Here is a 27,238-nt window from a genome sequence, read left to right as displayed (position 1 = left end):
ATCACATGATTCAAAAAGCGCAGCAGCGTATTTCACATTAGAACTGCTGTCCTTCGCAAAGTAAAACGACACGGAGAATCAGGAGCGAGAGGACGCTGAAGCTATTTCGCGTGAAAGTATAGGACTGAAAGCATGCAACCAGATAGGGAAGGACGGTTTTGTTCCGTTTCAAATGAACGGAGCGCTTCACTCTATGGGAAGCTGGAAAATAAATTCAGTGACACTTTCCTTAGCTTAGATATATGCAATTCAGTGTTCTTTAAACCGGCATTACAGTCTGTACTAACGAATGGTGCACTTTTCTTTCCGTTGTAGGTTCTGCAAAATGCCACCAAGTTAGGCACGCAGCTTCAGCTCTCTACACTAACCAGCCTGCCAACTTCGAACAACTTCTGTCTACTTGAGCATTTCCTGATAATTGGTGAAATACACCAATGCCATCTATTATGGCGCAATGTAAAATTCTTTATTTTTTTTACGGAAACTCACGGTGTGTCGTCTCCATTGGCATCCCTGTGAACGATGTCATACAACGCCGTGGTGCCGTCCTCAGAGAGGGAAGTTCTGTCGTAGCTATCACAATACTTCGTGGGGTCCGGGTCGGATGTGACGTACACGTTGAACACGGGGAAATTTGACAGCATATGAGAAGATATGCGCATTTACTGGTAAAGACAACCACAGCCAGTGCATAAATTTTGCAGCTTGTTTAATGGAAGGCTTGCCAGCAAAGTGGCGCAGCAGTTCAACCGCATTACCTCCTGCTCTCGAAGCATTTAAACTGCGGGAAAATACTGCCACGAGTGTACATACCTTTAGAGCATGGCCGAAAAAAGTTATCGAAGAAGGATACTAAATTTACGCGGATTTTTCATCACACATAAAAAATGGCTGGCGGTTTAGCATTCTTTAGCATAAAATATTGTGAGACCCGCCGCGATGGCTCCGTGGTTAGCGCGCCCGGCAACTAGGTAGGAGTTTCCTGGTACGAATTCGGCCATGGCGGCCGCGTTTCGATGGAGGCAAAACACAAAAAGGTGCCCGCGCGCTGTGACGTCAGTGCTCGTTAAAGATCCCCAGGTGGTGGAAATTATTAAGGCGTAATCTATTTTGGGTTATAAGTTGCGGGGGCGGCAGTTGTAGACGGAATTTGTGCGCGCGAACTGTCAATGGTAAGTTGTATGGCAAATAAAACAAATATGCAGAACTTTATTAAGCAACAGTTATCATGCTACATACACGTAACTAATTAAAACAAAAATATAATTAAAAATAGAGAACAAAATTTAAAAAAAAATAGGAAAAAAAGGTATAAAAAAGAAATTAAAACAAACAACAAGTAGAAACACTAAATGACGCAGAAAAAAATAAAAATGGCGAAAGGATAGGGAAAGGCTTTCGCTTTTCCGCTCATAAGCAGACTGAAGTGCAATACTCTAGCGAGAGAGCAAACCTTTATTAAGCCCATGTACTGTGCGATGTTAGCGCACGTTAAAGAACCCCAGGTGGTCGAAATTTCCGGAGACCTTCACTACGGCGTCCATATAGCCTGAGTCGCTTTGGGGCGTTAAACCTCCATAAACCAATAAACCAAACCTTTATTAAGAAAATAGAGAGGATGATCTGACATATTTGGTGAACACCGATATCTTTTTGGTCCGCGTCCGTATAGCCCGGGATGCCGCAAGATCCCGCCCCTCGCGAGTCCGGCGTGCGAGGCCAGCTTGTTGTGTCCCACTCGAGCACTCCAGGAGAAACATCTCACAAGCCTCTTTAGTGGGGGTGGGATGGGGAGGGAAGTGGAGACTGTATTGACAGGCCCACACCACGTGGGAGAGAGGACAGAGCTCGTGACTGTGTGGGCACAAAGGATTCACTTTTGGGTCATAGCTAGCAGCCATGGTGGAACACCAGTAGGTGTTCGTCTGGTGTTGTCGCAGAATGCGTTCGTCTGCCTTCGACAGTCACTCTGCCGGTGGAGAGAACTGGTGATGCTTGTCTTAGTAATGGGCGACGATTTCTCGAAACCGCAGGAGCGGTCTGCAAGGCTCATCGATTGGGGAGGAGGCGGTAGTAGGTGCCCGGAGGATAAGCGCTCGGGCAGCCGCAATCGCAGCTTCGTTACCACGGAGACCCTGGTGGAGCGGCGCCCACACGATGCCTCTATGCGTGGGCGCGGAGTCTTTAATGACGTTGTAGAGTGTATGTCAAATGCTAGAGGATATACCTCGCAGTTGACACAACTCTCGCAAGAAAAAGAAGTCTGAGATGACAACCTTTTCATTTGGAGTCTACCATCACGAGGGCGATAGCGACTTCTTCAGCCTGGTGGGAATTCTCGGCGCGAAAGGAGAGCCCATTGGTTTGCAAGTTGTGGTGGACTAAGGCTGTCATGTGGTCGCCAGATGGAGTCGGACCGTGAGAATTAGTTTTTGAGGAAAGAAGATGGGGCAGTAACTTTCAACTCGATGGACACCCGATCCACACCGTAAGGGAAGGAAGGAAAGTGCGAGTGAAAGAAGAGAGACAAAGAGGTGCCGTTGTGGACGGCTCCGGAAAAATTACAGGATTACAGTAGGTTGTACTTGGTTGGGGCAGAGCTGAAGCAACCCTGTAAATTTACCGGAGCCGTCCACAACGGCACCTCTTTGTCTCTCTTCTTTCAATCGCACCTTCCTCCCTTTTCTTACGGCGCGGTTGGGGTGTACACCGAGAAGTGAGACATTTACAGCCCTATCTTCTTTCCTCAAAACCAATTTTCAATTAGAACACGAATTTTCCGCAGGTGACCACCACGTACTTCAAAGCTCGACAGAGGTTAGTGGCCCATCCCCGCCGTTGTGGCTCAGTGGTTAGGGCGCTCGGCTACTGATCCGAAGTACCCGGGTTCGAACCCGACCGTGGCGGCCGCATTTCGATGGAGGCGAAACGCACACGCGTGCTTGTTCTTTGCGATGTGAGTGCACGTTTAAGATCCCCATGTGGTCGAAATTAATTCTGAAGACTGCGCCACGTTTCTTCGTCTCTTCTCTGTCCCTCCTTTATCCCTTACTTTACACCACAGATAAGGTGTCCGCTGAGATGTGAAACATACTGCACCACTTAGCCCACTTTATAAGCATGCTTTCTGTGCCTCCAGGCTGGCAAATGGTACCTTTGAACCCACTTGGTAATGTGCTGGCAGCTCAGGAGTCAAAAGAAAAGTGTTTTGAACCGAAAAGCTTTACTACGCTAGCCAACACCGCGCTTTGCGCGAGCCGGCGTATGTCGGAGCAGAAGTGACGTCACGCACTGCACAGTTTCTTTCTCTCGTTTTCTTGTGAGTAGTGCGCATGCGCCACTAGTAGCACCGAGCCAAAGTTGTTCCGCCGCTGCGCAGATCCACGCATTTCCTCAGAATACAACTCTAATTATAATAATAATTGGTTTTTGGAGGAAAGGAAATGGCGCAGTATCTGTCTCATATATCGTTGGACACCTGAACCGAGCCGTAAGGGAAGGGCAAGATTTTTAGTTTTCTCTTTCCTCTTTCTCTACCTCCTTTACCCTTCCTTTACGGCGTTGTTCGGGTGTCCACTGACAAATGTGAGACGGTTACTGTGCCATTTCCTTTCCTCAAAATCCAAACAAAACAAGAGAGCCAAAGGCCTTCATAGAGTTCATGGGCGTTGATAACTTTGCAAAGACCGTTCATTTTCATGAAAGGAAAGGCGCACAACCGGCTCCGTGGGCCACTGCAGCCCTCAATCTCGCTTTCGCTTGTAATATCCTGGATTAGCTGAGCTAATCCACATTAGTTTTTAGAGGTTCTTTAGATATCATTTGATGAGATCACAGTGAAGTGAACAAAAAATTGCAGACTCAGCCACGCGACTCTGAACAGCCATTTTCTTTCATTGGGGCAGACACTCCGCCTTTTAAAAGCTGGGTTACCTTTACCTGTTACACTTGGTCAATATGTATGCATGCAGATGAGGATGGTTTTGCAGATTAGGACGGATATTTTTATATATGAGGGACAAATGTGTACGAACAATGTAATTGAACTTTCATTTGCCATAAATTCTGTGCGTTTTTACACCAAAAGGTGTATATCATAACAGGTGAAAAACGTCGATTTCGCGATTTCTCCAAATCGCCTTTGGACTCTCGCAGAATGAAGCAAAACTTTCTGGAATCTGACTCTGTGTTCGATAATTATACGTAAGCTGTTCTGTTAGAAGTAGCGCGTTAAACATTTGTACTTGGTTTTTGAACTTTTTCATTATATATATCGCAAACATGATTATGGACAGTGGATGCTCCAAGAAAGCCATTTTTTTTACTGGGCGACGATGGGACTAGTTGGAACGAGAGGATAAATTTTATCGCTGTTTTCATCAATACTTTCTATTACCGTGAATTCCTACTTCCTGTCGACTAATCTTTTTGTTTATTTGCTTGTGCGAATTTCCATAAATTCAAGAATTTAGAATAATGGCAAATACTAAATAGAATTTTTTATAAAAAGAACAGGTCCGATTTGCTTTTAAATTTGTCTTAAAACCGTTTAGGAACACGAAATTCCAGACAACGATAAGTGTCGATTTATATTGCATAAATTGAAAATTAAGTCCTTACTAGAGAACATATTTCATTCAGCTACCGCTAAAATGAATAGCCCTCCGGGATATAATAATAAGAATAATTCGAACTGAATGCATTTGCCTCTGTTTTTTTATAGAACGACAGAATATCGGGAAATAACTTGCTTATTATGGCTTATTATTTTAGTAACTTCAGCGCTTTAAGCACCCCATTTCGCGTAGTGTTTCTAGGTATTGCTAATGCAAGCAAAACAGTTATTTACTCCTAAATTAAATTTTTTAATGTTAATGTAATGTCAATATGCTCTAATTACTGTTTTTGCTAATTGTTGCAGTTGTGCGCGTTTTTCTTTTTTTTGAATTTTATATCACCGCTAAATTCATGTAGAAGATATTGTTTATGCATTTTAGGTCGGCGACATTTTGGGATGTGAATTTCCATGCCTGTATTAAAAACCCACTTTTAACTGATCAGGCCATCCTGCTGAGCTAGCTGATTGGGTTCTGTCATTATGGAGTGTGCAGCGCTTGCGGACGACGGACGTAGACGACAAGACAACACAATCGTGCAGTAGTTTGTCCTCGTCTATGTCCGTCGTCTTCAAGCTCTTCACATTCCATAATGACAGAACCCAATCAGCTAGCTTAGCAACATACCCTGCTCAGTTAATAGTGCGATTTGAAATCCAGGGGTTCACACTCTGATAAGTCCAAAAGGAAACTCTGAATTCGTATATTATAAATGGCCCCAACAGATCTTGCGACAGTCCTTAAACAGGCCAGGTTGGGACTGAACATTTTGAAAGGGGTTCTATCTTTAACTCGAGCACCTTGGAGTATGCGCGGGGTATCGCACGCGTAGCGCAATATCACCATCAGATTCTCGAGGTCTGTTTAAAATGGCCACAGCGAAACTTAACACCTTGAATGGGTTCCCAGCAGAGCGTCGAGTACTTTGGAGTAATGCCCCAAGTATACCTCTGTCACAAGAGAAAACATGGGCTGCAATACATCGTGGTCTGGTCAGGGTAGGGAAACTGGCTTGGGAAAAGGAGAACCAGCAAAGCGGTCCCTGAAGGGCTGGTTGTCTCGATAGTCGTAGCCGGTAAGCTGCCATTACGCCGCTCCGAAATCTGAATTCCTTTGCCATATATTGTGTACAAGCACGCGATTTCACAGGAGATGAGCAGGTTTGTTTCCCCGGGCCTGATCAATGGCCGTGTTTTCATTCATTAGTTTTGTTGATTAGTTTCGTTAATTAGTTCTTGACCTTCAGCTGAAAATATTCTCCCGAGCCGAATCTTCTGCGGAATCATTTATGACTACTGTTGGTTTACGCCTGCTGTTATTAGCGGTGCGAAAAGAGGCAATTTCATTCTTTGTCTTTTACGAGGCTTCGCCATAAAAAATGCCTCCGTTGGAATAAAGCAAGGATGGCAGGAAGGCGTGTGGACGAGACGACGGCGAGGTGCCAAACCCGGGAAGTTATACCTAATCAGATAGCGATGGCAGATTGTAGGGATCTTACCTGCTTTGCATTGCAGTCTTGGGAGCTTTGCCGGCAGTCATGTGCGTTGACGGGCGGAACCACTGTCATCGAAGCAAGTACCGCTACCAGAACGACCAGCAAGTTGAAATGCTGAGACGAGTTCGTTATGAGAGCGCTGCGAATTGAATAATGTACGCTTCGGATAAGGTATTGGGAGGCCAATCGGTTTTTTTGCCCTAATTCTAAAACAATATATGGAATGGCTGTCTGTTAAAAGATTTATTGCGCTCAATGGCTCAGGAAAAACACATATCGGGCGAAATTTTGTCTTCCAGTTAAAAACTAAGTCGTTGGACCGTAGCAGAAATCAGCAGTGTGCAGTACTTTGAAGATACGATACGGGGCACGTAAGAGTAAGGTGTAGTAAAGGACGTCCTGCAAGGCACTACATCGCTACCATTTAACGAAACGTCCTGAGATCAATTCAAGTTTTGCAGAGCACATTCGAGCATCGGAGCTTCCCGTGGTTGTTTTCGTCTTCTTCCTTCAGCGCCAACCCCTAAAGGTTCCGGAGCCAAAGGCCTGTGTTACGAAGATTTGATTTTAACACAGGCCATCATGGCTTGCACTTCATAAGCTGCATGCAGAATAGTGTACAGTCGGAGAGAAAAGTGTATAGACCACGTGTTCGGCAAACGATGCCGACAGTTGTACCATTAGTCGTCGGCTCGAGAGGATACCTGTGGAGGCGACAGCCAAAGTTTTGTTCTTTCCTCCCAAGAATTGCGGTCTCTTTCCAGCGGTTAGCAATAGATCGCTGAGTTTCGTTTACAGAAATTATTGGGCGCAAACTTTAGACATCAAACTTAATTAGTACGCACATTAAACAAGCACACTAGTAGTAAGACTGCGCTATTCGACATTTCGGTCGTAAGCCAAAGCAAGTTATGGATGGTAGGATTTGCTCACACCGAGAATTTACTTTTCCTTTCGCAGCTCCTAAAATAGATATGCTCCGTGCGGTCGTGGTGATCACTTTATGAAGCATGGACTTCCAGATATTATGCTAGCATTTTTTTTTTAATTCGACCAGGTGCCATATAGCACAGATGGCAAAATTATAGCTCTATTTTTGTTGGGCTGCGACCCTGAGCGGAAATGATACTTCAAAATGAGGCACATGTTTTTTTTTCTGAAGTGCTCAAAGCCTAACTGCCACCATTTACGTCCATGTGTTGAAAATATTTCTTCGTTTTTGCAGTATTCGCCACTGACTTCTTTTTTCATATAGCAGAAAGCAGCTGTTTCAAAGAGCGGTGCAGCCGAAAAAAGATGTCATTGGCCTTCACTTTTTATACCTTAATATTCGACCATAATATCGAGATCCTGTTCATTCTTTTGTATTTTCCACGTTTGAAATTACATTAGGCACCCGCCAGTAAAACGCGTTGTTTTTCGAAAGAGATAATATCGTGCTTTTTCATTGATGTTCATGCTTCACTTTTGTTTCAGATGTAGTCTTCTAAACATAAAGCTTCATTTTGAGAGCTTTGTTCCCTATCGTTTTTTAAGCTTTTTCATGAAAAAGTGCGTAGGGTGCAGACCTTAGAGAACAGACAACGCTAGCAAACAAGCAGATTCGCACATGAAGCTCACCTTTATATTCACGTAAGAAGAGGCAAAGAACAGGAGGTGTTTTATATTCCATTAAGTGTTAGATGCTCCGTTAGACTTTTAAGACAGGGACAATATGGCTTTCTACCGTTTTCACCTCTGGTGTGTTCTGTATATCACACAGTCATTAGTGCAATAAATGAATCGAACGAGGTGAGGGATGTTCTCGCAATCCCACACAACATGCTGGAATGGCCCATTTATGTAGCTCTGTTTACCATTGCTAGCACATTGCCATTTGTCTTGTATGGATGTTCGACGCCTGGTGCAATATTTTTTAGCAATGTGTTGTGGACGTCACTGGAGTATTCGCGTAGCATCTCGTTCCCTGCTCAAACATTTTTACGCCACCTATGGCTTAGTGGCGATCACAACTGGCTATCTACAATGTCCTCGTTTATGTTTAAACAATTTGTGACCATGAACACCTTTGTTGATTCTTTCAAATTTTTCCGCCGCCAAATTATTGGAATGGAATGGAATGGAATGGCCGGAATGGAATGGCCACTTACTCGCAAAGCACTATCGCAGCTTTTTCATGGGGGACTGTTTGTTTTCCTGTTTCGATATGAAACAAAAATAACCCCCTGATTTTGCTTCCTAGCATTTTAACTCAATCGGCTCGAGATATTTCTCTATTACGCCTATGGCTCTCTGAAGTGTTCTTTCAATCTGTCCATCGCTACTCCTGCTCAACCACCACGTCAAATCGTCGGCATATATGGTGTGATGCAAATTTGTGATTCCGTTCAGCTGGCCTGGGAGCCCAATCTTCGCTACCTGAAACAGAGTCGGAGAGAGAACGGACCTTTGCGGGGTCTCTCTATTTCCCACTCTGATGTTTTAGATTGATTGTCCCCCCAGGCTGATGGTAACAGTCCGATTTGAACATCACATACATAGTTATATGTCGCGACTCCAACTTTTACCGTGCTAAGGTTCTAAAGTATGGCTACGTTTGTGACACTATCAGAAGCTTCGGAGACGTCCAGTGCCACAATGACCCAGTATCAACAGTGTAGAATGGCATCGCATGCCGATAGGTTTGATCTGAAAAATATCAATGTATCAAGACAAAGTGCTTGTGGGGGTTTAACGTCCCAAAGTGAGTCAGGCTTTGAGAGACGCCAGTATCAGTATAATTATTTTGATCTTTCATGAATCTATTCAATCAAGATTGAATTATGTGCTCCATCAATTTTCCAATCGAAGATGTTAAGGAAATGGGTTTGACATGCTCAAAGCCCAGCTTCTTCCCTGGATTCGCAATGAAGACCAGGTTCTCAGCATTCTATGCTTGCGGTATCTCTCCCTTGTCCCAGCATTCTTGCATACAGGTTGTAAGATTCCGAATGAAACCGTCGTCAAGATTCTTGAGCATTCTGTTGTTGATTCTCTCCGACCCCGCTGCCGTTTTGATTCTTAGGCTGTTGAGTTCAGCCCACGCTTCCCCGACAGTGATGGGACTGTCCAATGCCGGGTTTACCGAGCCCGCGTACTCAAGGACTCTAGAACAGCTCAGGTAGCGATCCCTAACCTCGGTTATGAGTTCCATTGTCGGACCTACATATTTGTGCACCAGCTATTGAAGCTGCTGTCGAGCCTCCGATATTGTTTTCTCTGGAGCTAATAGATCGGAGCAGTTTCCATGTTCCGGTGCTGCCAATATTACGATCCATTTGTTACACAAATATTACCCAATTTTGCTTTGTGAGTTCCAATGCATTCTCTTCAATGTCTTTGTTGAATGCTGCAAGTTGTTTTCTGAGATTCCTGTCACCTTTTCTCTGCCTGATCTTTTATAGCGGCACTGGCATCCCAGCTGCGCTGACAAAGATGCTGTAGGGGGCGCGGCCTCCCTCCCGCAACAGAGAACGCATTCGGCAACCGGCCGGGCCAGCAAAATCGACAGGCCAGTCCGCCGGCTTGCCATCCGTGGCTACCGGGACCTCTCATAAATGTGGATCACCTTCTTCATCTTGTGACTCCGGACGACAGCTTAGACGCACGCAATGCCGCTCCCACCGGCTCTGCGCTCCCCCCGTCTTGTCACACCACTTGGCCTTGCCGCTGCACGCCGCTGTTCGCACCTGGCTTTCGACACCTTCTTCTCTACACCATGCACGCGCCTATCATCGCATCCGGTGAGTTCTCCCAGCAGTGTCAGCGCTCCTTCATTCCTCGGCTGTACGGTCTACCCGCGTTTTATGCCAGGGACCCCGTTTTGTGGCTGGCGCTGCTGGTCTCGCTCTTTCAGATCCACCATGTGTTCAGCCACGCTATCAGCACGCCGGCCGCGGACTCCAACCCAGTCTCCTGGCAAAGCTGCGGTTGCCGCCTCCTGGCCCAGACATTTACGCTGACTTCAAGAAGGGCCTGACGACGTACTTTGGCCTGGAGCTCCCGCCACCTTCCTGCGCTCCAGTTCCCAATTAAGAAGTTGCGGCGCCACTCCACGCACTACCCCTGGCCGGACTCCCTCACCGATCTGCTTCAGATTTCTCTCTGCCAGCTAATACCTCTGTCACACGGCCAGTTTCAATCCCCCTTGTGTCGAGGGTCTTCGAAATTCTCAATCACCATTGAACTCGTCGCTGCTACACGGCAAATCTCAATGGTCATTGAAATAGTTCTCGTGCCTTACGCCACGGATGTGTGGCGTCACAATCGCTACTTTGGATTTTGCAAAAATAACAAAAATATTTCATAAATGTATACTAAATGCTGAAATACACGCATACGCGAAAGTTGTTCAAAACCCATTTAATTGCGCGTACGCGACGGACATATGCAGACACTGCTGTAGCCACTCTAACACAAGACGAGCCAAAACCAAGCCAGTCCAACTGCGTCGGAGCGCTGCTTCGTCAGGCTTAAGGCCTGGGAAATCGTCATATTTTAAAAACAAGAGCTATTTGTCTCCTGAAACTCTATGCGAGGGTAAGAATGGGCAAATCTAAGGCCAATACAACAGCTTAGAACACAATATTGCTTTGAGGGATTAGCGACGAAGCTGTTATCGCTGTGAAGCGGGCGGGCAGTGTGCCGCCATGTTGTCAACGTTAACTACGCAAGCAACGCAAAGACTGCAACGCAAAATAATGCGCTTAATGCGCTTAAAATCAGTCTAATATAATTTTAAAATAATTTTACAGACTGCTTGCATTCAATTTTATGCGAATAATGTTTGTGCATGTTTCTGTACCGTATATGTGTCGGGTACGAAAGTGCGCTTGGCGCCGCTCAAAGACGCGCTAGCAACCTTGGGCAGCGCTCGAAGGCCCTAGAAATCTCGATGGAGTTCTGCGCTACTCCGTTGACTAGATCGCCATTGAAACTGCCCGTGTAGCAGCGCTCGAGCGCCTTTGAGTCGATAGAATATCGGTTTGAGGGCCCTCGAAATTCCCGTGTGACAGGGGTATAACACTACCACACCAGAGCCGCTCCCCACACCGGTCTGTCCACTATCGCGCCACTTAATGTGCCTATACCCACTGTTGGGAAAGAGCCACGCACGCGTCGATCTCTTGCCAACCTTCTGAACCAGCTGCCTCATACTATACCGCGCTCTCTCCTTTGTTTGCTCCAGCAGCCTCTACGGACGGCCATCCACCTGCGAGTTCCCGGCCCAGGGCGCCTTCTGCCCATCCCTGCTTGCCAGCTGTAGCACTTGGACCATCACCAGAAGAACCCTCTCTCGACCCGGGCCCCAATTCGTTTCCAGTCGCATGTTCGCTTGCTACCACTAGCCTAACCAGAGTGAGCCCAACTCTTCTTATCGCGGGCCGCGCATGCAAGCCCCACCAGAGAATTGTCGCTCATCACATGCCACCTGAACCGCCTGGCTCGGATAACTGCCAGCCCGGCGCATTCACAAGTGACTGTACCTTCGCGACACACAAGATAGCCATCGAAGGAGGTGTCATGCTTCCGGTGCATTACAGCATGCCCCATCCAATACCGGCAATGTACTCGGCACTATTACTTCCTTCCAACTCCAACCCCTACGTCACGGACTTGTGCCCTCAGTTCCCAGCAAGCAGCCACAACGCCACAGTGGGCTCACTTTTGCAAAGAGTCGGTACACACCGTCGCCCGATTCGACCACTTCCCTACATGACAGCCCGAGCCCCACGGAGCAGATCGCAAGCCCAATGGTGCGCGCCGTCGTTTGACCGTCGCCAGCGGCCGAGGCATCCCTTCTCTTCTACAGCTGTGGTTTTCTTGCCATACTTTCGCCTACACTGAGTGGGCCAGCACACATCTCATATCTCCCGTAAATCCTCACGGGGATGCCTTTTCTGTATTGGCGTTTCCCGGACAGCTACTAGAGGGGCCTTTCCCGGCCCCGCCAGTAGGCCTTACGACTGAAGCACGCCTTGCTCGCCTCCCTTTCCTAGATGACTTTTCGAGCCTGTTTTTCCGTCATCCTCGCCATATTTTGGCTCCTCTCGTCCTTTGTGAAGCAGCCAGGCTCAGGCTCCCCAGCTCGTTTCTCCCACACGACGGCCTTCATGAACTCTGACTCGAACATCAATAGCCCGAAGAAACTTGGTAGATACCGTTTTTATACCGTTCTTATATTGTCTTTTATCGCGCATCGCGCTAGGGGGGGGGGGGGGGCACCTGTAGCGGCGCTGGCATCGCCAGCGGCTCTTATGATGATGGGATCGAGACCTCGCTCGCGCAACACAGAGCGCATCCGGCAACCGGCCTGGCCAGCAACATCAACAGCCCGCTCCGCCTGCTAGCCAGCCGCGGCTATCGTGACCTCCGATAAATGTGAATCAGCTTCCATTCTTTTGCTCTATTTCTTTTGCTTCGATAAACCCACGAGATGCCTATCAACGACTTTCGGGTCACCTTCAAATAAATCTCTTCGGTAGTGTCCCGAACAGACTGAATAAGTCCCTAGGTCCAATTGTTAATATCGCTTATCATTTCCGACCCCGACCTGACACTTCTAACAATATCCCAGTGTACAGTCTCAACTCTCCTCTTACTGAAGACCGGTGGGCCATTCTCAACGATGATTTCGTGTATCCTATGATCGCTACCTAGGTCTTTCCCTGTGTTGCACCATGTAGCAGTGATGCATGCCACTACCGACCAGGTTGCATCTGGTGTCGTGTCCACGGATACGCTATTTCTATTCCTAGTCGGCCTCATCGGGTCCGTAATAAGAATGAGTCCATGTTTTTGAATTTTATGCCAGAGACTTCTGCCTTTAACGTGCGTGAATTTTCATCCCCCTGCCGGATGGTGCGCATTAAAATCGCCCAGTATCAAGATGCAATCCTTTTTGAAATAACCTGTCTTCGTAAAAAGATCGCCAAAGTCACATTTGCGCTGCGTGGGTGAGCTATACACGTTCAGGAAGGAAAGATTGTTGTTGCAATTACGAGGGATGAGTTCGACCAAAATATGATCGATATGCGCATTCCCCTTCTCGTGCTGCAGCGTTGAAGTGTTTCGTTTTTACAAAGGTAGTCACTTGGGTTGCGTAGCCGACCCGCAAAGATTTGTAACCCGCTAAATAAGGATTTTCTCGCACTTCTTGGTTGCAATAACCTCCGGTAGATCGCCATTGGAGAGAAAGCGCTGCAGAACCGCACGTTTACACGAAAAACCTCTACAGTTCAACTCCAAATCTTTGTTATTACAGTGACGCGCAGGTCCATTGTGTTTGGGTATTTGAGCCTTTAGCATAGCCGTTGCAACTGCCTGTCCCTATAGTCAACCTTCATTTGCTCGACAGCAGTGCCCATCTGTTTCAGCTGCTCAAGGCAAGTACCGTTTGAAGCATTCCATGCAAAGCCTTGGTTTCAACCTCGAGAGCTACAATTCTCACTCCGTGATGATCCTCGACCTCTTTTTTTTGGCACTCTTTCCCTTTAAGGGTAGAAGATTAGGCATCCGGGATGTTTCCGGTTCCGGTTAATGTTTATTTGCCAGCTGTTTCTTAATGTTATCAATTTGTTTTCGTAATTCTGCAATTTGTTCTTATTTACCCAACCCACCTTTGGTCCAGTAGTCTTTGTCTTCATATGCGTGCCGCCACTACGCTCCTGGGGTTCTTTCGGTGTAGGTTTATCTTTTCTCGGTGATGGAAGTCGAGGGAAACTTTCCGAGCGCCGTCTCGACTTGCTGCGATGCCCGGATTCACTCCTCGAACGTTCTCTAAACCAGCTCTTCCAGCTGCTTCTTTGTTTTTCTGCATCAGCCTTGCGGCGCTCTTCATTCTTTCTCTCTTCGTATTCCATCTTCAGTTCCCTCTGTCGCTTGTTGAATATATAAGGTGTTCGGAACAGTGCCTTGCACCTCTTATCTTCGGTACTGTGATCCTTGCCATACAGTTGGCACCTAGGCAGTGTCGGCACACACTCGTGGGGCTTCGTCGGGGAGGTTGTCCCACACCCTCTGCACTCTGCATGCAGACTGTCTCGCACGTCACCACACCTCAACACACATGTACCATACTTCATATCTCTTCTTTTATAGAAAGCACTTCATAGGCTCCTCGAAACAGATCACCCATTTCGGCACATAGTCGTGACCAATAGTGATGATCACCGAGTTAAAGTCGCCCATCCTGCGCGCCATGAATGGGAGGATTCTGCAGGGGTGAGAAAGCAAATCCAATTCTTTCTCACACAGCCTCAGATCGAGACCGCGTACCACTTACTTGCCACAGCTTTCAAGTTCCGCCATGTAATCGTCACCTCGTACTTCTTGTCGAGCTTTATGGACTTCAGTCCCAACATTTTTTTGACACCGTCCTCGTTGGGCGTGCTGTATATCACTATTTCTCGCTTGTCTTTCACGGCGATACTCTCCTCCTCATCACCTTTGCGCCACGGAATGCCAGTCGCCATTCTCATTACTCTGCCTATCATTGGCTCCGAGAGCTTGGTTAGGGTCAGTCGTTCTTTGGGCCTGATAATAATCTTGTGATACGCGTTCGGAGAACACGGCAGGTGCGACGCCACCCACGGTTCCGCGAGCTTTCTTCCCGCCGTTTTATACGAGCGTCACCCGCAGACGCCTTACTAGTCACTGTATCCGACCGGCCTCCCCCTGCCGGCTTTCTCTTCACCGCTGAACGTCGTTTTTTAGCGGTGCCATCTGGGCGTTCTCGTTGTTGGCGCTCCTGAACCTCCGCGACACGTTCCAGTACTTTCGTAATCACGTCCGAGCTTTGAAGTTCTGCCGGATCGACATCCGTACCCTTAACGCTCACTGCCATCGTGATGGTGACGCCATAGTGTCTAGGGGCTGACGTTGGTGGCCCTCGGCCACCGCTCAGGCCACCTCGGCATTACGCCTAACGTTTGGTTGATTGACAAAAAATGACGAAAAATGCATCGACTGTAGGGAAAGGGGTATGCTAAACCACATTACTTGGGAATGTCTTAGCTCAACAAAGGCTAAATAAGACATAACTAGTTTTGAAGCCTGGGAGGCGGTGCTGCGGAGCGAGGACCCCAACGCGCAGCGCAAACCAACCCGCATGGCGGCTGAGGCCGTGAAGCACCAGCTACACCGTCCTAAGCCGACGGTCTCTCCTCCTGATCGGGCTTAGGCTTCGGCCGAGCCTGAGAGGAGGTAGGGAGAACACCATCTGCCGGAAATAAAGTTTTTCTGAACTGAACTTAACTGACGTCAGTGGCCTCGGCCACCGCTCAGGCCACCTCAGCATTACGCCTAACTTTTGACTGACTGAGGCTTTCGCCGAGGTAGAATACACAAGATGCGCTAAAATCCTACAAGCTTCGCTTACAGTCTTGGTAATAGTATTCACAGGATACTTACCACGTCCGCGGCACACACAAAACACTTTTTCTGCAGGCCATTGTCGTTTTCCGTCCTAAAAGGTGGTCATTGCACGGAGCGGCAGTGCCACACGTCGCGCCCCTGGTCGTCCCTTTGAAAGCTCCTTGAGTCAAAAGGACTCTGATGAAATGGGCGCGAGACAAGGTCTCGTCATGCGGTGTCCCGGAATAAGGACCCCGACCATGTAGCAGGGCCACTCCCAAGATCAGAGGCCTCCAGACCCGCTCCCTGTCATCCCCTCAGCTGTTATCCCACTATTGTGGCACGTCCCCTGCATGCTCCCTATGCGGTGACCCTCAGGCCACACTCTCCCACATTGTTTTCGACTGCCCTGCTGACCCTCCCCTGCTGGCACAGCACGCCACCTCGATCTGGGAGAACAGGGAGGTCCTGCTCACGTCTGCTGACCCGACATCGATGCTTGCTGAGGTGGCTCGGGCTGCCGACGTCATGTACCGACATGACCTACGTGACGCAGTGCGGGAGCGCGCAGTGGGCCAGGGACCCAGCAGGGTCGAAAATAATAATAATTGCTTTGGCGGGAAAGGAATTAGCGCAGTATCTGTCTCATATACATTTGGACACCTGAACCGCGCCGTAAAGGGAGAAATAAAGGAGGAATGGAAAGCATGAAGGAAGAAAGAGGTGTCGTAGTGGAGGGCTCCGGAATAATTTCTAGCACCTAAAGATCTTTAACGTGCGCTGAAATCGCAAAGCACAAGGAATTAGCGTTTTGCCTCCGTAAAGACGCCGCTACCGCGAACGGGTTCGCACCCGGGAACTCCGGATCAGAAGCCGAGCGCCCTAACCACTGAGACACCGCGGCTGGTTGGTGTGAAACACACTTGCAGAAATAAAGCCAGTCTGCCTGTCTATGGCTTCCAAACTCTCTTCCACCAAACAAAAATTTTCACCACCACCACAGACCCGCCGCGGTGGCTCAGTGGTTAGGCGCTCGACTACTTATCCGGAGTTCCATGGTTCGAACTCGACCACGGCGGCTGCGTTTTTATGGAGGCAAAACGCTAAGGCGTCGGAGTGCTGTGCGATGTCAGTACACTTTAAAGATCCCCAGGTGGTCGAAATTTTTCCGCAGCCCTCCACTACGGCACCTCTCTCTTCCTTCCTTCTTTTACTCCCTTGCATTATACCTTCTCTTACAGCGCGGTTCAGGTGTCCGCCTATATATGAGATAGATAATGCGCCCTTTCTGTTCCCCCAAAACTAATTAATATACTTATTAATGTTTGCCTCATATATCATTGGCCACCTGAACCGCGCTGTAATGGAAGGGATAAATGCGGGAGTGAAACAATAAAAGAAGAAAGAGGTGCCGTAGTGGAGGGCTCCGGAATACTTTCGACCACGCGGGGATCTTTAATGTAAACTGACATCACACGGCACACAGGCGCCTTAGCGTTTTGCCTCCATAAAAACGCAGCCGCCTAAAACCTTTTACACAATGTACCCCGTTGCTAAATTCAGTGAAATGACGAATCTGTAAAAAACCTTGAAAATACTCTCCGGTCAGTAGTCCAGCGCTCTAACCACTTAGCCACCCCGGTAGGTATTAAATATCCCCAGGTGGTCGAAATTATCCAGATCCCTCTACTACGGCACCTCTTTCTTCTTTCACTCCCTCCTTTATCCCATTTCCGTTCGGCGCAGTTCAGGTGTCCAATGAAATATGACAAAGATATTGCGCCGTTTGCTTTCCCCCCAAACCATTTATTTTTATAATTATTACCACCACCATATCTCTCTCACTACCGCTACGTACCTCAAATCATGATTGAGGCGTCCACTTATCCAGGAAGCCAGTCATGCGTTCCTCCTTTCCTCAAAATCTTTAGTCTGGAACTTTGTCAACGCCAAAGCCTATGAACAAACTGAACGCCGACAGTTTTCGCTTTTTGTATCCTCTATTAACTGAGCTAATCAACTGCCTCAGGATGACTACACAATTCCTGGTTAACAAGCAGCTGCCACTCTTTTAGTGTTGTGTCATGAGTTGAGAAGTATTAAGCACCGATTGTATTTTGCAGCTAGCTTAGCACGCCTTTCTAGTTGAATCGCTGCAGACTTGCGCGCTGGCTACGAAGACATAATGTAGCAAAGTGCAGGGACTTTGACTCCATCCGGAATGTAGAACAGGCGTAACGCTATGTCGCCGTTCAATATTCAGCTCCTCTACTCATTTTTATAGTTCCCGCAAGTGTTGTTTTCACCGGAGCGTTATAACAGCCGCGTACAAACAGGATGGTTGGCGGATCATTTGTCATCGAACTTTATGAACGGAACTGAGAACTCCACAACGCGAACTCACTGCATTACGGCGATAGATACTCTCTCCCGTTCAATTCGTTGCTTCGAGCTGGCATTGCTTCTTTACACGTGGCTTCAGCCTCCCTCGAACGCACTGTCGTCCGCGTTCTTGAAATGTACCTGCTCCTCTCCGAGATTTCTAGGTTTAAAGCGAATATTTATGCTTCTCGCAAGCAAAGTCGGAGGTCAAATGACGCTTGACTTTGACCCCTAAATTAATAAAAATAATTTGTTTTGGGGGAAAGGAAATGGCGCAGTATGTCTCATATATCGTTGGACACCTGAACCGCGCCGTAAGGGAAGGGATAAAGGAGAGAGTGAAAGAGTAAAGGAAGAAAGAGGTGCCGTAGTGGACGGCTCCAGAATAATTTCGACCACGTGCGGATCTTTAACGTAAACTGACAACGCACAGCACACGGGCGCCTTAGCGTTTTTTCTCCATAAAAGCGCAGCCGCCGCGGTGGGGTTGGAACCCAGGAACTCCGGATTTGTAGTCGAGCGCTCTAACCACTGAGCCACCGCGGTTGGTATAAAAGATCCCCAAGTGGTCGAAATTATCCCGGAGCACTCCACCACGGCACCTTTTTCTTCTTTCACTCCCTCTATTTTTTCCCGTTCGGCGCGGTTCTGGTGTACAATGAAATATGAGACAGATATTGTACCATTTCCTTTCCCCCAAAACCGTTTATTTTTATTTTTATTACCATCACTATATTCTTCTCTCACTGCCGCCACGTGCTTCAAAACATGATTGCGGTGTCCAGTGTCCCAGGGAGCCAGTTATGCGTTCCTCCTTTCTTCAAAATCAAGAGAGTCTAGAACGTTGTCAATGCGAAAGCCAATAAAAAATCTGAACTCCGAGTTTTTTATTATCACTACGCCATTCCTAGTTAACAAACAGCTGCCACTCTTTTAGGGCTATGTCATGAGTGGAGATGTATTAGGCATCGATTATATTATGTGGCTAATTTAGCACGCCTTTCTAGTTGAATCGCTGCAGATTTACGCGCTGGCTACGAAGACGGTATAGCGAAGTGCATAGATCGGCTCCATCCGCAATGGACGAACGGCGCAACGCTATGTCGGCGTTCAATATACAGCTCTTCTACTCGTTTTGATAGTTCTCGCAAGTATTGTTATTACCGGAACGTTATAACAGCCGCGTACAAACAGGATGGTTGGCGCATCATTTGTCATCGAGCTTTATGAACGCAACTGAGAATTCCACAGCACGAACTCACTGCGTTACGACGATAGATACTCCCTCCCGTTCAGAGCTGGCACTGCTTCCTTACACGGGGCTTCAGCCTCCCTCGAACGGACCGTCGTCCGCGTTTCTCGAAGTGTGCCTGCCCCTATACGAGATTGGTAGGTTTAAAGCGAAAATCTCCGCTTCTCGCAATACCCGCCGCGGTGGCTCAGTGGTTAGGGCGCTCGACTAGTGATCCGGAGTTCCCGGGTACGAGCCCGACCGCGGCGGTTGCGTTTTTATGGAGGGAAAACGCTAAGGCGCCCGTGTGCTGTGCGATGTCAGTGCACGTTATAGATCCCCAGGTGGTCGAAATTATTCCGGAGCCCTCCACTACGGCACCTCTTCTTCTTTTTTTTTTACATTCACTCCCTCCTTTATCCCTTCCCTTACGGCGCGGTTCAGGTGTCCAACGATATATGAGACAGATACTGCGCCATTTCCTTTCCCCCAATACCAATTATTATTAATATTATTGTTCTGTGGTTTTTTAAGAAGGCTGTTTTCGTTTATTTTTGCGGCGAAGGTTACTTTCTTGTAGTGAATAACTTCATTCCCGGCGATATGATGTATTCGTATGCGGTGAAGAGTCATTGCTTTGGACCGAACAGTCCCCAAAAAGACCGAACATACATTTGTGTGCGTAAAAGAAAATCTGGTACCATTAAAGCAAAGCAGACGTTACATGATATTAAAGATACTCACTTTTTATGCCACAAGGGCATCCGCGCCCAAATAGTGCCATGGCACAAGGTATTTTTCGTTTCCTAAAGGCGAGTTAAAGGCCCATTTCCCAAGCATTTCACCCTGATTAAGCCGAGCACCAGGCCAGGGAAAGCTTGTACCCACTCCATCACCGCGGTGGGTGCTCGTCGGCACTGGGGATCGAACCCCGCACCTCCCGCATTCGAGGTGGATGCTAAACCACTGCGGGGTTTTTCTGTCTTTATTGCCGGTCCTGCAGTGTTTGACATGATGGGTTTCACAAGATGTCTACATGATGGAACCGCTATACAAAAATGCAAGTGCAAATTTATTTATAAAAACTCAGCTGTCATGTTATCATTGAGTTGTTGCACTGGGCTGAACGAGGAAGGGCCGGGCATCACGCGGTCTCTGTGTTGACAAAATTAGCCGATGAAACTGCCGCTGACTCCCGGGTGTAGCCGCAACATCACACTTTTCTGAGGCCTATGCATGGTTTTCCGTCAATGTCCTAACACGCAGTGAACTACCCTCAAGGGGGAAACGACCGTGAACGAACAGCGTTATGTAAGGAGACGACGTCAGGCGAAGATATGGAGCTCAGCGGCCATTCTGCACACACGTTCCCACCGCTGTGCTACTTAATCCTACCATCGTCTCTCCACCCCTCTAGCTTCTGTACTGTGACGATTTTCTACTCCCATTGAGTGCAATTCCTACCCTACAACCAGGTAGTTGCGGCCAGCTTGTAAAGGATACTGACTGTCATAAGGGAACATGCTTGGGCTTCTTCGTTCCTAACCTTAGCTCGTCCTTATCGATTAATACCAAGTTTTGAAGGTTTAATTCCTTGTACTTTCACTCTTCCGCATTCTTGGGTTTAGACGAATGAATCGTTTGCCGCACTGCTGTAATTTAATGCTTTTGTTTGTTTGCATCATATTATGCTTCTTTGCATTTGCTGTTTCTTTGCAACATCTTATGCTGCTTTACGTTTGTTGTGAATATATTTTTCGTTGTCTTCCTGCAAGTATTCTTACGATCGTGTTGTAACGCTCTTCCCACAACTGCAATTCCAAATAGGCGCTGTGGGTAATGTGATAAATAAAGAAATAAAAGTCCAGCCCCTTACTTATGGCGAAGGTTCCCAGCCTCCGGTAGAAATAGTCTCTGTCAACAGCGAGTGGCCGTGTTGACGTGACCACGTCGCACAAAGAACAAGATAGGCAGGACAGGATGCAAAAGAGTACTAGTGCCGAGACTACAGATGCGATTAACGAGATATAACATATCTGTTTCTTCAACGAAAAAGGAAATCAGTGAAGATGACGTTGACAGTTCATCTATGTGGACACGCAGTTTGTGTGCCTGATGTTTTGATAATAATTCCTTATATTACAGATAACCAAGGAAATTGCTTTTTTGCTCAGATGCCCAGTAGGCCTCTTTTATGGCTCCACTTCATGTCTGTTGTCTCAAAGAGATAAAATATAGCTCTATATCAACATCACATCCATGAAAACGAAGCTACAGGCAGACAATGCGTTTATTTTTTGTAGCAGTTTGTACAAAATAAGTTTTCACTACTTCTAGGGGCAAACCTTCCTAAATGTCTGCAGTTTTGAAACACGCTCTTCTGTCATATCGCTGCCTAGTATATTTAGACTTTTGCTGTTTGCAGTGGTTGTCAAATTTCTTCAATTTTTTTATTCCGTTTAGCCTTTGGACATTCTTGGCCCCTCAACATGGCTTTTACAGAGATCTTAAGCACAGTCAGTAATGGCGCTGCGTGAACTCGCAGAATCCTGGCGGAAACGGCCGCACTATGTTCCGCAGCACGGATAGGGCCTCATCGCCGTCCATGATAACCCACGTGATCGGGCCCCTGATGAAGTACTCGGCGGTCATGGTCAGGAAGCGCAGCTTGGGAAAGAAAGGACGCATCACCCCTTTCAGCTGCAGCGGGGATCCCGTGCCGCGGCTCCTGACGCACTGCTCCTGGGCTCAGTGCATGCCGAGTTCCGCCATCCCTATCTGAGGGACGTACCTGATATGCACACAGAACACATCACAAAAAGGAGTGTTCGTGTAGCGATAGCTATTTTACGGTAGTATTTCGAGCCTTCAGCGTGGCGGCGCCGCTACCATGTGGCTGCGCCGCCACGCCGTGGATGAACCGCCACGCCGTCGCTTCACTGCCACGCTGTCACGGGGTTGGTCACATGGTCGAAATCAAGACGAAGAAATCAATCCTAGTTAAAATCAAGGGGAAGAAATGGGCTTAGGCCGGGCATATAAAGTGACGGCAAGATAACCGTTGGTCTTTAAGGTTACTAGAGTGGATTCTAACAGAAAGTAAGAGTAGCAGGGGGCGGCAGCACGTTAGGTGGGCAGAGGAGATAAGAAGTTTGCATGCATAGTGCGGATGCGGCTGGCTAAGGACAGGGTTAATTGGAGAGACATGGGAGAGGCCTTTGCCCTGCATTGGGTGTAGTCAGGTTAGTGAGGATGATGAAATAAAACAAAAATGCAAGAGTTTATTAAGTAACAGTTATCGCGAAACATTATATGGTACGAAATAAACAAACCAAGAAATAGAAATAAAATAAAAACAAAATTGAAACAAAAAGAGTAATAGCTAAAAAGCAATGAAAAACAACCAGCAAGAAGAACAAGTAAATGACGGAGAAAATAACATGAAAATTGTAGGGACAAATTAGACAGGGAAAAAATTTTGAATTTCCGCTGTCAAGCAGACTTAAGTGCAATTCTCTGGAGAGAGAACAAACCTTTATTAAGGAAATAGAGAGGATGAGCCGACGTAGTTGGTGAATACCGATATCTTCTTGGGCCGAGTCCGTATAGGCTGGGATGCCCCAAGATCCCGCCGCCCTTCGAGCCCGGCGTGCGAGGGCAGCTTGTGGTGTCACTCTCGAGCACTCGTAAAGAAAGATCTCCCAAGCCTCTTTAGTGGGCGCGGGGTGGGGAGTGAAGTGGGGACTGTGTGCAGGCCCACCCCATGTGGGATAGGGAACAGAGCTCATCACAGTGTGGACATAAAGGATTCACTTTCGCGGCATTGCGACCAGCTTTGGCGGTACACCTGTAGGTGTTTGTCTGTTGCTGTCGCCGAATGCGTTCGCCTGCCTTCGACAGCCCCTTTGCTGGAGGAAGGAACTGGCGATGCCTGTCTTTCTAATAGTCGACGAAATCTCAAAAGCGCAGAAGCGGTCGGCTAGGCTCATCGGTTGGCGAGCAGAAGTAGTAGGTGTCTGGAGCATAAGCGCTCGGGCAGCCGCATTCGCAGCTTCGTAACCACGGAGTCCCTGGTAGGCTGACACCCACGTGATGCGTCTAGGCAGGCTTGGGCTCGGAGTCTTTTCTCTGCTCAGTAGAACAGTAAATACTTACTGAAATACGATATTAACGTATAACGAATGTTCCGCCGCTCATGACAGTACCTTATACGTGGGCGATATACAACTCCAAGAAATGAACAACGTGTTCTTACCTACTTCGAAGCACTTTCACATTATGGTTTCGGCGGGATTTTCTGGCACTTTTGGAGGTCACGCAAGAAAGTGACGTTGCCCTCAGAGTAGTTTCAATCTGAGGCATTCATGGTATTGAAAGATTTCCGAGTCAGGACTGTAGAAGAGATAGTACTCTGAAAAAAAAAGAACAATAATAGGCTGAGACGCAGAAGTGACAAAATCTTTGTGCTTTTATCTCCAAAACAATTGCCTATCTACGCCAAAGATGGATGCCGTTTCTTGCCGCTTCTCCATATCGCAATGCCGCCGCAGGGACTCAGTGTTTATGGTACTCGGTTGCTGTCCCTAAAGGCGCGGGTTCGATCCCGACCACCATGTTCGAATTTCGATGGAGGAAAAACTCTAGAGTCCCGTGTACTGTGCAATGTCAGCGCACGTTAAAGAACCCCAGGTGGTAAAATTTCCGGAGCCCTATACTACGGCGTCCCTCATAGCCCTCGTCGCTTTGGGACGTTAAACCCCATAAACCATAAACCATGTTTATTACAATAACCAGGATCAGATGAAGAAAAATGGGGGCCCTGGACTAATATGCATGATGGCCCCCTTTCCTTATACTGACTCCCCCCCTCCCTCTGTCGCCTGCTACGCTGCTGGAAATATGCCATGTTTCAGTTTAAATGCGCCAAAATAAAAAGAACGAAGTGCGATCAACGGGATTATTATGATTTTTATTATTATAAATAAACAACAAAACGTTCTCGAAACTCGGGTGTTGTAAACACCAACACATATGTTCACTTTCTGATTAATCTGCATTGTGTTGTCAGCAAAACCTAATCTTTAAAAAAAATGCAGTGCACTCAAGACGAACAAGAACGTAGAAAAGACAACACAGCTCAAATGTCGATCTTTCTGAAGCTAGGCTTTCTTTGCATCACTAAATTTAATTCAGTGAGGAGACGCGTGGTTGGTATCCAAGACATTCTTTATTAACATTCAAGCATCAGAGTGCAGTAATCAATATACACGTTACTCTATAAATATGCAATTTCTATATTACTTAAGGCAATACAAAGACCATAAAAATGCACTAGAATACAAGTGAAAATTAGCAACTGTAATTACAGAACATTGTTTGAAAATTTTTTCGTTGAAGGCAAGACAAGCAAGGTCGACACCAAATAAACGTGGCACGATCAAAAACAACAAAAATACAGTTCTTTATAAGCACGGTAAGTTTCCGCAAGAACAAACAAGAGACGAACAACGAAGATTCGCATATCTTGAATAACATTTCTCAGCGCTTCAGAGGCTCGGGGGCAGCACAACGAACTTATTGGAGCTATTCATGTATAGCACAAACAGTCCTCTTTTAAAATGGCATCTTTCGCCCCTTCGCTTTTGCAAAATCACATATAGTCTGTTCAAAGGACAGATTGTGGTGGAGGTCACTTTCAATAGACATGATTGCAATCGAGTTCACCTAGGCGTCAAGGAGGCTCAAGCGAGGGCAATTTTTTATCAGCGACAACTTGGAAAACGATTGTTCGGTCTCACAGTTTGCCACTGGTATGCTTAAGTACATTCGCTAAGCAATAGCAAGGTTCGGAAACACAACAATAAGCTTTCGTGCAGCAACTTCATTATTCCCAGGGGACTCGTGTCCTGGCAAAAGAGTTGTCCAGAAAGTTCGCAAACTGAACGATTTGAGTGGAAAATGCTGGCTCCAAATCATTTTTTTTTGTTGGTTTTCATCAACTTCTCTGCCTGCTGTGCAGAGAGGCCTCGCTCCGAACTTCTGACTGCAATTTTAAGAATCCGAACCCTTCGCAGAGTTCAGTATAGACAGCCTTTCGCACTCGCAAAGCAGAGCCTATACTGTCAAGTACAACATTGTAGCTTTCTACGATAAACATTTTTCTACCTTGTAGCCCGCTATCGCTTTTCCCTTCCGCGTGCTTACTCAAAACGATGCGTTAACCCTCATCCTGATAACATTAATTGGTACTCAGCTTGCGTGCTCTCTCTTCGAAGGTATCAAAGAGAGGTCGCAAAGAATTAACAAAGCTTTCTAGCAGTTGAAATGTCTATGCCTGGTTTCTGAAATACTACGCTCATGTTGTCAAAGCGGTCCAAGATTTCACTCCAGAAAATCGCCAAGAATGCAGTCTCTTGTTTTGTCATTTTCTTGAAGAGAGAGTGCGCTTCGTTTCTAGTGTTACCGTTTTCTTCCTCGTTCTTTGATATAGCTTCAAGGCAACACTAAAGTACATTAAAATTCTTCAGAATGGCCTTACATGATTGAGCGTGTCTTGACCACCTGGTTCCAGAAAGACTTTTTAAAACAAGCTAATGGCCAGTTAACGATACTTCCATCGCTTAGGTGAGGCAGCAAAGAACACTTACAGCGTCTGAATTACAGTGAAAAATTTGACTCCCTCAAGGTAACTGTCAACGCTACACGCGCCAACTAACTTCAGTGATTGACCAGCACACGGGACGTAGACTGGCAATTCGTTCAAGTGTTTGATTTGACCTTGCAGTCTCTTGTATTTTCCTGACATATTACTCGCATTATCATAAGCTTGGCCCCTACAATCGTCAATTGAGATGCCACTGGTCGTCAAGAGAAACATCACGGTATCGTAAAGATACAAGCCGGTATGCGATTTGATTGGAACAAATCCAAGTAAGCGTTCGTACACTTTCCCATTTAAATTATATCGTAGCGTTTGATGTGCTTGTCTAGAAAGAGATGATACTTGGAAATGGCCTCAAGGACTTTCATATAATTGCCATTTCACGGTGAACCAAAATTCTCCTCACTGCCCCTAAACGCGACATTGCGCTAAGCAAGAAGCTTAACTGCAACGACTACGCGCTTCAACATCTCTGTCCAGTAAGCGGTCTCAGTGACAAGATGCTTAACCAGCTCCTTGTCAATTGTGCTGCTTGAATTAGAGCGGGTGAGCCATGTTTCCAGGCTGTTCCGGTGCTCGACGCTATTTTCATGAGTGCAAACCTTTTGTTCTGCTCTTTTCCAATAAGAAAAACCGTGTGTGGTGAAAGCACAGGGGATGATTGAAATCGAAAATAGTTTGCACATGAAATAGTAAACGCAACCTTTGGACATTGAGTACATTATCCAGTGTCGGTATTACGCCCCCCATTTACAGCCTTTCACACGAAAGGATGATGTGACATATAGCGTTAAGAGTTTTCTATTGCTTTCCGCAAAACCAAAAATCTTTTGCCCGATTATGAAAATACAACGGCCCTTTCTTAAGGCATACACACCGAAAGCTGTCAGTAATAATAACGTCCGGCCACTTAGCAGGGTCACTACGGTGAATCTCGCAACGTACCTCTTGCTGTGGGGGAGTCTGTACTTCTCTGTTGCAGCAACGAGAAGCCGTCTCATTTGTCCTCTTGAGGCACACTTTGTGGGTGGTAACATGATTATTTGAAGCCAAACTAACAGAAAACAAGTGAGTCGGTTCTTTGAGTGTTGTTTCTTGGCGCTAGTCAGTACACGGAGGCTCACCGGGGAGGTTTGCCACCTGTTGATCCGCAGTGGTAGAAATTGGGCGCGGCATACTGGACACCTGGAGCTCTGTGGCAGGTGCCCGGCCGAGAAGCATACACGATGCTGACTCAGGAACAGGACACGGCTCTGTTAGCGTCGGTTGCTCAGAATTATGGTCGACCGAGGTTGGCACCGTTTTCACACGATCAAGACAACCAAGATCAGTCAAACATTGCTTCTTGCCATGAAACCGTGGCGATATGGTTCTCAAATCTTCCACAGAAGCACAGTCGGTACTATTGGGAGTTTGACATGAACTCTGGGTAGAGCAATCAAACCGCTCCGCGGAAGCTG

Source organism: Amblyomma americanum, chromosome 5 (genome assembly GCF_052857255.1).
Source record: "Amblyomma americanum isolate KBUSLIRL-KWMA chromosome 5, ASM5285725v1, whole genome shotgun sequence".
Lineage (NCBI taxonomy): Eukaryota > Metazoa > Arthropoda > Arachnida > Ixodida > Ixodidae > Amblyomma > Amblyomma americanum.
Note: the sequence above shows the minus strand (reverse complement) of the source record.